We start from the raw sequence: 17,699 nt of genomic DNA, 5'->3' as shown, positions 1-17,699 counted from the left end.
AAAAAAAAAAAAAGAAAGAAAGAAATAACAAGATAAAAGAGCTGAACAGAAGATTTCAAAAGCAGCTCAAGAATACAAAGTCAATTATTATAATGAACTGTGCAAAGACCTGGAGTTAGAAAACCAAAAGAGAAGAACATACTCAGCATTTCTCAAGCTGAAAGAATTGAAGAAAAAATTCAAACCTTGAAGTGCAGAATTGAAATATTCTATGAGCAAAATACTGATTGATGCAGGAAACATCAAAAGAAGATGGGAGGAACACAGTCACCATACCAAAAAGAATTGGTTGATGTTCATGCACTTTAGGTGGTAGCATCTGATCAATGGTATTGAAGCAAGAAGTTGAAGCTGCACTGAAAGAAGTGGGGAAGAACAAGGCTTCAGGAATTCACAGAATATCCATTGAGATGTTTCAACAAACAGATGCCATTCTGGAAGCACTTGTCTATACAAAGAAATTTGGAAGACAGGTACCTGGCCAACTGACTGGAAGAGATCCATATTTGTACCCATTCCAAAGAAAGGTGATTCCACAGAATGTGAAAGTTATCAAACAACATAATATCACACACAGCAAGTATAATCTTGCTGAAGCTAATTTAAAAATGGTTGCAGCAGTATTGACAGAGAACTTCCAGAAATACAAGCTGGATTCAGAAGTGGGTGTGGAATGAGGGATATCATTGCTGATGTCAGATGAACCTTGGCTGAAGGCAAAGAATATCAGAAAGATGTTTGCTTGTGTTTTGTTGAGTATGCAGAAGCATTTGATTGTGTGGATTATAACAAATTATGGATAACATTGAGAATAATGGGAATTCCAGAACACTTAATTGTGCTAGTGAGCAACTTGTACATAGACCAGGAGGCTGTCATTCAAACAGAACAGAAGATACTGCATGGTTTAAAATAAGGAAGGAAGTGCATCAGGGTTGTATCCTTTCATTATACTTGTTCAATCTGTATGCTGAGCAAATAATCAGAGGAGCTGGACAACATGAAGAACATGGGATCAGGATTGGAGGAAGACTTATTAACAACCTATGATATGCAGATGACACAACTTTGCTTGCTGGAAGTGAGGATGACTTGGAGCACTTACTGATGAAGATTGAAGACTACAGTCTGCAGTATGGATTACATCTCAACATAAAGAAAACAAAAATCCTCACAACTGAACCAATAAGTTTCTTTGCTATTCATGTTTTCCCTGGCCAATTCTTTGAGAAGTGGATGGCCTCTTCCTTCTTCCTAGTGTGTCTCAGTCTATAAACTGGGCTGTTACCTGTGCACCAGGTGCATTTTGCTGGGTTTTAAACACCAGAGGCTCAACCTCAAAACTCACGTCTACATGTCACCACAGTAGGACAAACCAACAGACAAGTTTGTCTTGCTGTTGGAGACCTCTCGTATCACCCCCACCTGGGTCCCTGTGGCTGACTGTTCCTCTGTCTGGCTTCCTGGTTTATAATCCCCTTTCTCCTGCTCTTCTGGCCTGCCACTTTGGCGTCCCTGAATTGTCTCTCCTCACCTGTATCCTTGGGGCTTATTGGTACCAATAAGTAGCATTGCAATAAATGGAGAAAAGATTAAAGCTGTCAAGGATTTCATATTACTTGGTTTCACAATCAATGCCAATGGAAACAGTAGACAAGATATCAGAAGACACATTGAACTAGGCAAATCTGCTGCAAAAGACCTCTTTAAAGTGCTGAAGAGCAAAGAATTGTCTTTGTAGACTAAGGTATGCCTAACACAAGCCATAGCGTTTGCAATCGCCTCATATGCATATGAGAGCTGGACAATGAATAAGGAAGACTGAAGAAGGTTGATGCTTTTAAGTTGTGGTTTTGGTGAAGAATACTCAGAATACAATGGACTACCAAAAGAACCAGCAAATCTGTCCTGGAAGAAGTGTAGCTGATACCAGCTCCTTGGAAGCAAGGATGGCCAGACTTCGTCTGACCACTTGGTCATGTTGTCAGAAGGGACCATTGCCTGGAGAAGGACATCATGCTTGGTAAAGTGAAGGGTCAAGTAGAAAGGGAAAGGCCCTCAACAAGATGGATTGACACAGTGGCTGCAATGATGGGCTTGGGTATAGCAGAGATTGTGAGGTTGGTGCAGGACAGGGCAGTGTTTCATTCTGTTGTACATGAGGTTACTATGAGTCGGAGCTGACCCAACGGCACATAACAACAACAACATAAGGTTTTCAGGGGTCAGTTTATTCAGAAGCAGACTGCCACATCTTTTTCCTTAGTTGGTCTTAGTCTGGAAGGTATGCTAAAATCTGTCCACCATGGATGATTTTGTTGGTATTGAAACACCAGTGGTATAGCTTCCAACATTACAGCAACATGCAAACCACTACAGTACGACAAACTGAGAGATGAGAGGTGGAACGTGTACATAGACCTAGAGGCAGTCATTCAAACAGAACAAGGGGATTCTAAGAGGTTTAAAATTAGAAGACTCACTAACAACCTGTGACATGCAGCAATCCAGCTTGCTGTAAGTGAAGAAGACTTGGATGACTTACGTATGAAGATAAAAGACTAGATCTTTCAGTAGGGATTACACCTTAACATAAAGAAAATAAAAATCTTCACAGTTGGACCAATAAGCAACATTATAATAAATGGAGGAAAGTTTGAAGTTGTCAAGGATTTCACTTTACTTGAATCTACAATCAACACTCATGGTAGCAGAAGTCAAGAAATCAAATAACATATTGCATCGAGCATATCTGCTACATAAGACTTCTTTAAAGTGTTAAAAGACAAAGATGTCATTTTCAGCACTAAGGTGTGCCCAACTCAAGTCATGCTGTTTTCCATTATCTCATATGCAAGTGAAAGCTGGAAAATGAATAAGGAAGACACAAGAAGAATTAATATCTTTGAATCATGCTGTTGGCAAAGAATATGAAATACATCATGGACTGCAAAAGAATAAACAAATCTATCCTAGAGGAAGTACAGCCAAAATGCCCCCTTAGAAGCAGGATGGTGACACTCTGTCTCATGTACTTTGGACAAGTTATTAAGAGGGACAAGTGTCTGGAGAAGGATATCATGTTGTTAAAGTAGAGGGTCAGTGAAAAAGAGGAAAATTGTCAATGAGATGGATTGGCACAGACATTGAAATGGTTGTGAGGATGGTGCAGGATTGGGCAGTGTTTCATCCCGTTGTAAATAGGGATGCTATGAGTCAGAATCCACTAGACCATACCCTAACAACAACAAGAGAAACTTAAATATGAATTGCTAGCTGGTAAGACCCTGTTTCTCCCACAATTATTCTATTTCTTTAATATGGTTAATTTTGCTTAATCTCCATAAATTATTTTATAGTTCAAAGTTATACAAAGTTGCAATTAAAATCCAATAAGAATATCCACCTTTTTTTATAGGGAGCTCTGGTAGTGTAGTGCCTAAGGCATTTGACTGCTAACCAGAAGGCTGGTGGTTCAAACACACCAGCCACTCCTCAGAAGGAAGGTTGGGCAATCTACTTCTGTAGTGCTACTGCCTTGGAAACCCAAGGAGGGGTTGCTATGAGGTTTTTATATTTCTGGTATCATTTATGTATACACAGGCAAAAGTATTCATGAGTGTAGCAGACTGGACATTTTTTTCCATGTGCTAATAAAAAAGAAAGGAAATACTCAGGAAATGTTAGCCCTTTTCCTTCCTTTATTTACATTTTTTATTACTTCTGACATGCTTTATGTACTACATAATATAAATTAAGCATTTGAATTCAATTGGTTAAAAATGTTGATATGCACTAGGAAAATCAGAATTAAGGAAATGATATGTTAAACATCTTCCAAAAGTTTCTCTTCTACCCTCTGGCTGCAAAAGAATAAGCTCAAAAGCAGCACTGGAATTACCTCTCTGTTCTCACTCACTGCCTAAAACAGCACATATTTAGTAACATAATGGGAGATATTTTTTAAAGTTACACAAGTTGGCTTCGTATTTTAATTACTTAATCTATTTCTTTCTTGTAAAAAAATTAAGTTTTCTTATGCTGTAAGGGAATAAGTTTTTGTGTAAAGTCAACAAAGCATGAGTCAGAGCAACATAATAAAACTTCATACTCCATTCTTTTTGTTTCAGTACTGAAGCACTTTTCAGCTCATCTTATTTGCATATAGGCAAAATACATTACAGATTTAATTAATAAAATATGAGAAAGAGATCATTTAAGCAATCTCATCTTTTTCCTTACCCACTGAAAATCATTGGACTGAGAAACTGTAACTTCAGTGTCCTACAGGTCAATTTTTGTTCAAATAAAATCTATCTGCTGTTAAGAAATGGTAGATGATGATAGAAAGTTTCTATATATTTTCATTTTTAAATTAACTGTTACTGTTTTTGTTAGGTGCCATCAAGTTGGCTTTAACTAATATCGACCCTATGTACAACAGATTGAAACAATGCCTGATCCCGCACCATCTTCACAATCTTTTCATGTTTGAGCCCATCACTGCAGCCACTGTGTCAATCCATCTTGTTGATGGTTTCTCCTTTTTCAATGGCCCTCATGACCAAGGATGATTCTCCAGGAAACGCCCCCTTCTGACAACATGACCAAAATAGGTGAGACAAAGTCTGGCTATTCTCTCTTCCCAGGAGCATTCCAGCTACACTTCCTCCAGAAGAGATTTGTTCATTCTTCTGGCAGTCCATTTTATTTTCATTATTCTTTGCCAGCTCCATAATTCAAAGGCATCAACCCTTCTTCAGTCCTCCTTATTCATGGCCCAGTTTTCACATACATATGAGGCGAATGAAAAGACCATGGCTGGTTTAGGAATACCTTAGTCTTCAAAGTGACATTTTTGCTTCTTAATACTTTTTTTTTTTTTCAATTTTTATTGTGATTTGGGTGAAAGTTTACACAGCAAGTTCACCTTCCATACAGCAGCTCACATACACTGTCTCATGACATTGACTGCAATTTCCCACAATACAACAGTTTCCCTCCCACTTCCTCCACATAGTTAACTCTTCCTGTGTCCTTCCCTCCCATGCACTCCCTCCCCCCAAGCTGTCTGCCTGTGCATACACAGCCCTTCTATTCTCCCATGATTGACCTCTCCAAGGATTCTATCTACCTAATGTAAATGTTCATCTCGTATGCACTTCTTAACACTTTAAAGAGGTGTTTTGCAGCAGATTTGCCCAGTGCAATACATCTGATTTCTTGGCTACTTACTGCTTCCATGTGTCTTGACTTTGGATCCAAGTAAAATGAAATACCTGACAACTTCAGTTTTTTATCATGATGTTGCCTATTGGTCCAGTTATGAGGATTTTTGTTTTCCTTATGTTTAGGTGTAATCCATACCTAAGACTATAATCTTTGGTTTTCATCAGTAAGTGCTTCAAGTCATCTGTACTTTCAGCAAGCAAGAGTGTGTCATCTGCATATCACAGGTTGTTAATGAATCTTCCTCCATTCCTAATGCCATGTTCTTATTCACATAGCCCAGCTTTTCAGATGACTTGTTCAGCATACCAATTCACTATGGTCAAAGTATACAGCCCTGACATATGTCCTTCCTGATATTAAACCTTGAAGTATTCCTTTGTTCAGTTTGAACAGCTGCTTCTTGGTCTATGAATACATTCTTCATGAGCACAATTAAGTGTCTTGGATTTCCCATTCTTCATAATATTATCCATAATTTGTCATGATCCACAGTCAAATTCCTTTGCACAGTCAATAAAACAAAGGTAAACGCATTTCTGGTACTCTTTGCCTTCAGCCAAGATCCATCTAACATCAGAAATAATACCCCTCATTCCATGTTCTCTTCTAAAGCCTTAGAAGGTTGCATTTCTGCTTCTGTTGTTGTTGTTGTTATGTGCCATCGAGTTTCTGCTTCTAAAGCCTTAGAAATGCTTGCATTTCTGGAAGTTCCCTGTGAATATACTGCTGCAACCATTTTTGAATTATCTTCAGCAAGATTTTACTTATGTGTGCTGTTAATGATGTTGTTCAATAATTTCCGCATTCTGTTAGGTCATCATTTTTTGGAATGTGCATGAATATCAATCTCTTCCAGCCAGTTGACCAAGTACCTGTCTTCCAAATTTCATGGCATAGATGAATTAGTGCCTCCACCACTGCATCTGTTTGTTGAAACATCTCAATGGCTATTGTGGCAATGCCTTTTTTTCTTTTTTCTTTCTTTTTTTTTTTTTTTTTTTTTTTTTTTTTTTTTTTTTTTTTTTTTTTTGAGAAGGCAGCTCTTCTCCATTCATATTTTGATCACCTTCTGATCTGAGTGTCTCGTCTTCTTGTATTCTATCATACAGTGCTTCAGGGCTATTCATGAAGTTTTCTGGTAATATATCAGACAGTGTTTCACTGCTATTCATATATTTTTCAGTGGCCACTTTTTTTAGAAGTGGTGGCCTTGTCCTTCTTTCCAATTTGTCTTAGTCTGGAAGCTCTGCTGAAGCCTGTCCACCATGGATGACCAAACTGGTATTTGAGATCCTGGTGGTATAGACTCCAGCCTCACAGCAACATGTAAGCCACCAAAATACAATAAACTGACAGAGGAGTGATTGTTAAAGTTAGCTAATTACTAATAAATATCTAAAATAGTGTACTGTATCCAAAAATATAAATTTGTAGATTTAATTTTCATTGATAAGTTTTAAAAAATAATAAATTTCTTAAATTCATAGTATCCTTATTTCTAAAGATACCAAAATGAAGTGAAATGGTGCATTAAAGCTTGGGCCACAATCTATTTCTCAATTGAGTTACCTGGATACTTCACAAGAAAAAATTTGACTTAATCCTGTATTTTACTTTGGTCAGCTTTTGCTCTTGGAAGATTTTTCCATTATTTCCTTTCATCTTGTATGCTATAAGCAAAACTTAATTTACTACATATTTTTAAAAATATAAGATCAGCATTTTACTGGAAAAATGGACCATAAATATATTTTATTTGTTTTAAATTTTATTACATGTTCAAATTTTTCTTACATTATTTATAATTTTACACCAATTATCTATCAGGAAAGGTGTGAATCAGGGTTGTTCCTTTCACCATGCTTATGGAATCTGTATTTTGAGCAAATAATCCAAAAAGCTGGACTGTATGAAGAAGAACACAGCATCAGGACTGGTGAAAGACTTATTAAATCCTGTGATATGCAGGTAACACAACCTAGTTTACTGAAAGCAAAAAGCACATGAAAAGCTTATTGATGAAAATTAAAAAAAAAAAAACTACAGCCTTCAGTATGGATTACATCTCAACATAAAGAAAAAAAATCCTCACAACTAGAATAATAAGCAACATCATGATAAATGAGAAGTTTGAAATGATCAAGTACTTCATTTTACTTGGATCTGAAATCAACGTCCATTGAAAGCAGCAGTCAAGAAATCAAGGGATGCAATGCATTGAGCAAATCTTCTACAAAAGACCTCTTTAAAGTGTTTAAGAGCAAAGACATCACTTTGAAGACTAAGATGCACCTGAACCAAGCCATGATATTCTCAATAACCTCGTATCCATGTGAGACCTGGAAAATGAATAAGGAAGACTGCAGAAGAATTGTTCATTTGAATTGTGGTGTTGGCAAAAAATATTTAATGTACTTTGGACTGCTAGAAGAAGGAACAAATCACTCTTGGAGAAAGTATAGTTGGAATGCTCCTTAGAAAAAAGAATGGACTAACTTTGTCTCTTGTACTTTGGTTATGTTTTCAGAAAGGACCAGTCCTTGGAGAAAGTACCATGGTTGGTAAATTACAGGGTCAATGAAAAAAGGGAAAACCTTCAACAAGGTAGATTAACACAGTGACTGTAATGATGAGGTAAAGCATGGCAACCATTGTGAGGGTGGCTCAAGATTGGGCGGAGTTTTATTCTGTTGTACATGGAGTTACTATGAGTTAAAACCAATTTAAAGGCAACAAACAACAACAAAAAATAATAATTTATAATCATAACTGACCCACAGTAAAATTACATATCATTAGACCATAATAACCTAATTTTGTGTATTGTATTCATGAAAAAAATTTAGTACAAATTCCTTAGATTTCTCTCTAAAATAATAACTATACAGTGATATGCCAGAAAAGGAAGAAAATGATGAAATATTGCCAGAAACAATGAAATTGTATAAAAATGCATAGTATTTCATATTTCAAGTTCAACATATGCTCTTATTCAGTATAGACACATTGAAACTATTGAGTTGTTTGAAAATTATGAAGATGTCCATTTTAAATGCTTAAAAATCATTCTACACCTAAAATGTTGTTGCTATTGTCACTTGCCTTGAAGTCGATTCTAACTCAAGGTCACTCCACATGAACCATGTAGAACTGCTCCATAAGATTTTCAAGGCTGTGACCTTTCAGAAGCACATTGCAAGGCCTGTCTTCAGGGGCACTTGTGGGTAGTTTTTAACCACCATCCTTTAATCTAGTTGTAAAGTACTTAACCCTTTTTGCCATGTGAGGACTGACATATATCTAGAATATGAAGGGTAAATTACATAGTTGTACCAATGCCAGGAAGAGCAACTTACTACCTAAAAATTTCCATAACTTCATAACACTTAGGTGCTACACAAACCACCTAAATGTTTTAAATTTTGTCCATAAAAGCCTAACTTAATAAAGCAAAAACAGACACAAAGAACCTTCCTCCTTTTAATGTTGCCTTTGCTCAGGCCTTAAACCAAAAACCTAACTCACTGCCATTAGGTAGTTTCAGACTTTTAGTGACCCCCACTGGATTTTCAAGGCTGTAAATCTTTATGAAACAGACTGCCTCATCTTTCTTCCAAGGAGCAGCTGATGGGTTAGAAACACTGACCTTTTAATTAGTAGCCAAATGCCTTAACCACTACACCACCAGGCCTTGGGTACTGTTAAGTTGGAAAGTCTTCAGAGAATATTAACACTTTAATATAATGTCAACCATTAATATTTTGTAATGTATTAATTTTAGAGCTCATAAATGCTATATTTTCAAAGAATAGGGAAAGTGTGATTCTTGGAACACTGAAGAATTTGCAGGAGAGAAATGTCAGTGTGAGAGGAACAAGAGTATACATATATATTTTTTTTTCTACATGAGATTTTTGTTTAATGTAGGTTCTGTTTTCAGACACCAACAGGTATGAGTCTGAAATGAGAAACTGATAAATTAAATATAAATTCACTAAGTTTCTCAGAGTAAAGAATGAGTAGTACGTTCCTTTCATCCTTCCACTTGGATTGAGACAAAAATAACTAGCTAGAATCTGGCCTTAGAAAGCCACAGAAAACATCACCCACAGCAACTTGGCAACTCTACTGCACAGAGCATGCATAGATCCTTGTTTTTAAGTATTTAAAACATTCTATGCTATTTTATCCTCTATTAAACTAGATTTTCCTTTATATCTTTCCTAAATCAGTGCTGTGTCCCTTGTGAAGGCAGAAAAGGGAAATCAAAGACAGTTCTCAGATTCTGGACCCGGAAAACCAGCAAATGGGAATACCACTAATGAAAAGCAAAACTGCAATTAGGAATAGATTTGTGACTCCGGATGGAGATTCATCAAAGTCAAGATACTCAGTTTTACACACGCTGAGTTTGTAGTGCCATTTGACATCTTAGGGGAATCTTATGATCAAAACTCCCCAATGAAGGCAGCATACATAGAATTGTTTAAATACATAAGGAGAAGGGCATTATCTCAGAAAATAACTTGGCCAATTTAGCACCTACAATGGAAAGGAATAGGAAGAGTTTTTTCACCTATTGGTGTCTTCAGGGAAAAATCATCTTTTCATATTGCTTTGACCTTTAAGTGTTGGGACTTTTGAATCTACCATATTATTTCCCTGATATATTTAAATTTGAAGCCCTTACACTTTAACATGTTCTTCTGTCATCACTTCTTGTTTCAAGAATTCCAAGTTATTCAAGGACTTTGTGTTAGACTGGGTTCTTTAGAGAACCAAAATGGATAAAGCTTATGTATAGAGAGAGAAAAAGAGAAATTTATCTTAGGAAAATGGCTCACATACTAATAGAAGCTGGCAAATCCCAAGTTCTTGGATCAAACGTCAAGCTGGAGGCTTTTCCCAACTCACACCACTGCAGAGGCTGACAAGCTCAGGGTTGGCAGACAGTATATCAGCTGTTGGCTCCAACAAATGACAAATCCAAGATCTTAAGGCCAGATGGTGGACTGTTTGCTCACAGACAGTTGTAGGCAGCACAACAGGATCCCAATCCACAGAAGAGTGTCTCTTTTCCCATGATGTCTGTAAATATATTGGAAATAGGCCACACCCCTAGTGAAACTCCCTTTCAATGGATTGGCTATTCAAAACATATACATCTGATCCCATCATGGGAATAACCCACATTACAACTGCTCAAACCACACAGAATTGTGGTCCAGCCAAGTTGACACAGAGCTCTCACTATCACAGTCGACCCCTTGTCAGCATGGCAGTTGTACACATCTTCTTAACCATATATAATCTCTAGATAAGGACAATTAAAGAGTCATATTTGAATCTAACATGATATGCTAACACGCATACAACTGAAACACATTAATGTTGCTTACATTTCACAGTTCATAACAGAAGGAAACAAAAATATGTGATGCACATATACAATGGAGAAACATAACAATCACAGTCCTCATTACTGTAACTGGTTATGTGGTCATAGCTGATATTCAGAACTACCTTCTTCCACCACCCATTTTGTATTTCCCTTGCCCCCAGCAAGCACCTCATCTGGTCGTGGTTCTTTGCCTGGCGGGGTGGCCCAAACCTTCATTCCTGAAGGGTGTGGGCCATTAGTAGTCATATCAGAATTGGGTTGCTGTAATTTTCCATTGACAGGGCATAGTAGTACTAAGAGACGTCCTAAAGAAACTCCTATATTCCAGACATATTCTCCTTTACTTCCATTATGTAATGTCAATCAAATTTCCCCTTGGTAATCAGGATCTATCACACCAGATAGTACAGTAATGTCCTTATTTGTTTGCTGATCCAGAAGCATGAGGAAGCCAAAATGGTCTGGTGGCATTCTTAACCTTCAGTTCAATGCAATCAATACTGTGTCTCCATGTGGGAGCGTTTCTCCCTTTGGGACTAAGATCTCCAAATCCGCAGAGCATAGGGTAGCAGGGACAGGAAGCAAAACTTTTTTGAGTGGGTCACTAGGGGTAATAGTGAGTGGTACCACTCCTGTGTCCATCCCTTGGTTTCTGGATCCATGAATCCCAGCTATTGGAGAAACAGCACTGCATATTGGATGCTGGTTTAGAGCACACACAGCCTCCTGGAAAACACTGCCCCAACCCTTCAAAGGATTGCCACCTAGCTGGTGCCATAATTGTGTCTTTAGTAAGCCATCCCATTTTTCTATCAAGCCAGCTGCTCCTAGATGATGGGGAGCATAGTAAGACCAGTGAATTCCATGAGCATAGGTCCATTGCCACACTTCATTTGCTGTGAAGTGAGTACCTTTATCTGGAGCAATGCTCTGTGGGATACCATGACAGTGAATAAGGCATTCTGAAAGTTCACGGATGGTAGATTTGGCAGAAGCATTGTGTGCAGGGAAGGCAAATCCATATCCAGAATAAGTATCTATTCCAATTAGAACAAAATGCTGTACTTTCCACAATGGAAGTGACCCAATGTAATCAACCTGCCACCAGGTTGCTGGCTGATCACCCCAAAGAATGATTCCATATTGCAGATTCAGTGTTGGTCTCTGCTGCTGGCAGATTGGGCACTCAGCAACAGTGACAGCCAAATCGGCTTTGGTAAGCGGGGGTCCATGTTGCTGAGCCCATGCATAACCTCCCTCCCTGCCATCATGGCCACTTTGTTCATGAGCAATGACAGGAGTATCTAGGGGAAAAGGATGGCTGGTTTCCACTGAATGTGTCATCCTATCCACCTGATTGTTAAAGTCCTCCTCTGCTGAGGGCACTTTTGGTGGGAATTCACATGAGACATAAATATCTTTACTCCTTTAGTCCATTCAGAGAGATCTATCCATATACCTCTTCCCCATACATCCTTGTCACCAATTTTCCAATCATGCTCCTTCCAAGTCCCAGATCATCCCGACAAGCCATTAGCCACAGCCCATAAATCCATATACAATCATACATCTGGCCATTTCTTGTTCCATGCAAAGTGAACAGCCATATGCACAGCTTGAAGTTCTGCCCATTGGGAGGATTTCCCTTTACCACTGTCCTTCAAGGAAGTCCCAGAAAGGGGCTGCAGTGCCACTGATGTCCTCTTGTGAGTGGTGCCTGCGTATTGCACAGAACCATCTGTAAACCAGGCACAAGTTTCCCTTCCTCAGTCAACTGATCATAAGGAACTCCCCATGAGGCCATAGGTGCAGACTGGGAGAGGGAAGGTAATGTGACTGCAGTGAAGACCATAAGCATTTAGGCCACTTCCTCATGCAACTTACTTGTGCTTTCAGATTCTGCTCGAGCCTGATCTCTGATATACCACTTCCATTTAATGATAGAGTGCTGCTGTGCACATCCAACTTTATGACTCTGTGGGACAGACAAGACCCAGTTCATGATGGGCAGCTCAGGCCTCATGGTGACTTTGTGGCCCATGGTTAGGCATTCAGTCTCCACTAAAGCCCAGTAACAACCCAAAAGCTGTTTCTGAAAAGGAGAGTAGTTATTTGCAGAGGATGGTAGGACTTTGCTCCAAAATCCCAAGGGTCTGCATTGTGATTCACCAATAGAGACCTGCCAAAGACTCCAAACAGCATCTTCATCTTCTACAGACACTTCAAGTGCCTTTGGATCACCCAGATCATGTGGCCCAAGAGCAGAGCAGCTTGCATGGCAGTCTGAGCCTATTGCAGAGCCTTCTGTTGTTCTGGACCCCACTCAAAACTAGCAGCTTTCCAAGTCACTTGATAAATAGGTTGAAGCAACACACCCAAATGAGGGATATGTTGCCTCCAAAATCCAGAGGCCCACCAGATGTTGTGTCTCCTTTTTAGTTGTGGGGGAAGCCACATACAATAACTTATCCTTCACTTTAGTAGGAATATCTCAACATGCCCCACACCATTGGACCCCTAGAAATTTCACTGAGGTTGAAGGTGCCTGAATTTTTGCTGGGTTAATCTCCCACCTTCTAACATGCAGATGTCTCACCAATAAGTCTAGAGTCATTGATACTTCTTCCTTGCTAGGTCCAATCAGCATAATATCATCAATATAATGGACCAGTGTGATGTCTTGTGGAAGGGAAAGGTGATCAAAATCCCTATGGACTATATTATCACAGTGCTGGGGAGTTGATATGCCCTTGAGGAAGCACTGTGAAAGTATATTGTTGGCCTTGCCAGCTGAAAACAAACTGCTTCTGATGGTCATTTGAAATTAATATTGAGAAAAAGGCATTGGCCAGATCAATAGCTGCATACCAGGTACCAGGAGATGTACTAATTTGCGCAAGCAATGAAACAACATCAGGAACAGAAGCTGCAATTGGAGTCACTGCTTACTGTTCTGACAGTGAAACCCCTGAGGCTATGGCTCCTAGTCAAGCTTCAGACCTGGAATTGCACTCATTCCTGTGGCTTCCAGTCAAACAATGGATAGGTGTATAAGATGAACATTTACACCAGGTGGGTACACTCCTTAGAACAATCAACCATGGGAGAACAGAAGGGAAGTATTTGCACAGGGAGATAGCTCAGAGGGCAGGAATGCATAGGATAGAGGGAAAAGGTAACCACGGGGAGCAAGTGGGAAGAGAGCTGTTACACTATGGGTATTACAATCAATATCATGACGCAAAATGTGTATGTACTGTTGTATGGAAAATGAAATTGCTCTGTAAACTGTCACCTAAATCACACACACACACACACACACACACACAAGATGATTTAGAGCCTTGGAAGCACTATGGGGCAGTTATACCCTGACAATGGAGTCTCCATGAGTCAGAATCAATTTGATGGCAGTGGGTTTGGTTTATAGTTTGTTGGTGATGTTGTTAGGTGCCATCAAACTGGTTCCAATTCATAGCAGCCCTATGAAAAATGGAACAAAACCCAGTCTTGTGCCATCCTGACAATCATTGCTGCACTTGAGCCCTTAATGCAGCCACTGTGTTATCTCATGAGGGTCTTCCCCTTTTTCTCTCACCCTCCACATTACCAAGCATAAAATCCTGCTACAGATATCCTTTCTGATAACATGACCAAACTACAAAGGACAAAGTTGGGCCATTCTCACTGCCAGGGAACATTCCTGCTGTACTTCTTCCAAGACATATTTGTTAGCTCTTCTGGCAGTTCATGGTATTTTCAACATTCTTAAATAACACCACAATTGAAATGCATCAATTCTTCTGCAGTCTTCCTATTCATTGCCCAGCTTTCACAAGCATATGAAGCTATTGAAAATATCACAGCTTGAGTCACATTCACCTTAGTCTTTATACTGACACCTTTGCTCTTTAATACCTTGAAGAGCTCTTTGGGAGCAGATTTACCCAATGTCATTTGATTTTTGTACTGCTACTTCTATAGTCATTGACTGGAATCAAGAAAAATGAAATCCTTGAAAACTTCAATCTTTTCTCCATTTACTATGTTTTGTTTTCTTTATGCTGAGGTGTCAACGATACTGAAAGGCGTAGTCTTTGATCTTTATCAGTAAGTGCTTCAAGACTTCTTCACTGACAGAAAGCAAGGTTGTGTCATCCACATATTTCTGGCTGTTAATGAATCTTCCTCCAATACTGATGCTGTGCTATTGTTCATATAACCCAGATATTTGGATTATTTGTTCAGCATAAAGATTGAGTAACTATGGTGAAAGGATAAACCCTGATACAGATCCTTCCAGATTTAAAATAATGCAGTATACCCTTGTTCTGTTTGAACACCTATCTTTTGTTCTATGTACAGGATCCTCATGAGCACAATTAAGTACTCTAGAATTCCCATTCTTCACAATATTACCAATAATTTGTTATGATCCACAAAGTTGAATGCCTTTGCACAGTCAATAAACCCAGATAAACATCTTTCTCGTATTTTTGCTTCCAGCCAAGATCTACCTGGCATCAGTAATGATATCCCCTGTTCTATATCCTCATTGGAAACTGGCTTGAATTTCTCGCAGTTCCCTGTTGATATACTGCTGCAACTATTTTTTTAAATTATTTTCAGCACAACTTTACTTGTGTGTAATAATAATGATATTGTTCAATGATTTCTGCATTCTGTTGGATCATTTTTCTTTTGAATAGGCACAAATATGGATCACGTCCAGTCACTATGTTTTTTTGGCCAGGCATCTCTCTTTCAAATGTCTTGGCATAGATGAGTGAGCATTTCTAATATTGCAACTATTTTTTACCCATCTCAATGGGTATTCCATCAAATCCTGGAACCTTGTTTTTCACAAATTCTTTCAGTGAGGAATTTAAAATCGTGTGGCATTATTCAAAATGAGAAGAAAAAGCTACAAATGCCCACTACTGATAATCAGAACTCAGAATGTACAAAGTATGTATCCAGGATAATTGGAAGAACTCAAAAGTTTAATGGAATTCATAAATATCAATATCCTAGACATTAGTGCCACCATTCATCTGTCAATTTGTCTTACTGTGGTGACTTGCATACTTTTATGAGGCTGGAAGCTCATGTTGGACAGATTCCAGTGGAACTTCCAGACTCAGACTCAGAAGGAGGAAAGGACCATCCACTTCCCAAAACATTGGCCAGTCAAAACCTTATGAATACCAGTGAAACACTGTCTGATATATTACTGGAAAACTTTAGGAATATCCCTGAAACAGTGTCTGATAAAGTGCTAGAAGATGAACTCCTCAAGTTGGAAGGCACTCAAAATACAACTGGGAAAGAGCTGCCTCCTCAGACTAAATGTGACTTTAATGATGTGGATGGAGTAAAGCTTTTGGGACCTTCCTTTGCTGATGTGGCATGACTCAAAATGAGAAGAAACAGCTGCAAACATCCATTAATAAATGGAACATTGAATATATGAAGTATGAATGTAGAAAAATTGGAAGTTGTCAAAAATGAAAGGAGCACATAAAAATTGATATCCTAGGCAGTTCATTAGGCTGAAATGAACTTTTTTTTTTTTTTCTTGTCTTTTCTTTTTTTATTGTGATTTGGGTGGAAATTTACAGAGCAAATTCACTTCCCATACAGCAGTTCACGTAAACCTTGTCTCATGACATTGACCACAATTTACCACAATGCAACATCTCCTCTCATACTTCCTCCCAATAGTTACCTCCTCCCAGTATCGATCCCTCCATGCACTCCGGCCCCCTGCACTGTCTGCCTGTGCATAAGCAGCCCTTCTTTCTCCCATGATTGTTCTCTCCAAGGAGTGTATCTACCTAAGGTAAATATTCAACTCATATGCCTGAAATATGTGTATAGTAGAGCGGACAAGAGGCATACTGACATATGTGGCTGGAAGGCACAGGCATGGGTTCAATTCCAGACCTGAAGGGCAGCTAGGGGCCATAGTCTCAGTGGTTCCACCAGGCTCTATTGGACCAGAAAACCAGGTCCTCCCCCCCTCTTTTTTTTCTCCAAATGATTTTGAGTTTTGTTCCACATTGTTCTCCCTCTCTATTAAGGATCTCCTACATAGATCCTTTTCCAAGTGGTTGACAGTGGTAGCCAGGCATCATCTAGTTCTTCTGGTCTCATAGTCATATAGGCTACAGATTGGATGGTGTGTCAGTCACTAGGACTAATTTTTTCCATGAATTTTTGCTTTTCTTCATTCTTCTTTGTTCTGGACAAAGAGAGACCCATCATTGCATCTAGATAGCAGCTTGCAAGCTTTTAAGATCCCAGTCGTTACTCACCAAAGTAGGAGGTGGAACAATGTTTCGTATAGTATGTTATGCCAATTGAGCTTGATGTCCCCTGCAACTACCCGAGGTCACAGGTTCAACTACTCGGTCCCTCTTGGTGGCTGGCTGTGACCAGGCAGTGACTACATCCTTGCCCCTTGTCCGCTCTACTATACACCTAGGATTTCAGATCATACATATAAACTATGGACATATAGGACCATTGTCTGCCAACCCTAAACATGATGTTGGGTATACTCTCCGCTTCATAGACATACCTAATAGTTCAGCCTGGACACCCATCTATCCACCCATATACCCATGTTTGCCTTCACTGACAATGCCATACTACATATGCAAAATGGTTAATCTTTGTTGTCTGTACCTCGCATGTACCTCTCTATGTCTTTCTCTTCCTCAATGCCACCATATGGATCATTCACATTTGGTACATTGCCCTTCTCTTCACTCAAATCAATACTTATCTCTATCTATCTAAGAGTGTTCCCTCCCATCCCCTCCCACCCCTGGTAACCAACAAAGAATATGTCCTTCCATAGACAGACGTTTCCTTGACTTTTACAACAGCAGACTAATACAATATTTGTCTTTTTGTGATTGAGTTATTTCACTCAGCATAATGTCCTCCAAGTTCAACCACATTATGTGGTGTTTTGCAGATTCTACATTATTCTTTAGCATTGCATAGTATTCCATTGTGTGTATGTACCATAGTTTGGTTATCCATTCCTCAGTTGAAG

This window comes from Orycteropus afer, unplaced genomic scaffold (assembly GCF_000298275.1).
Source record: "Orycteropus afer afer isolate SDZICR_OR568_19922 unplaced genomic scaffold, OryAfe1.0 scaffold00105, whole genome shotgun sequence".
NCBI lineage: Eukaryota > Metazoa > Chordata > Mammalia > Tubulidentata > Orycteropodidae > Orycteropus > Orycteropus afer.
This window is presented reverse-complemented; position numbering follows the sequence as displayed.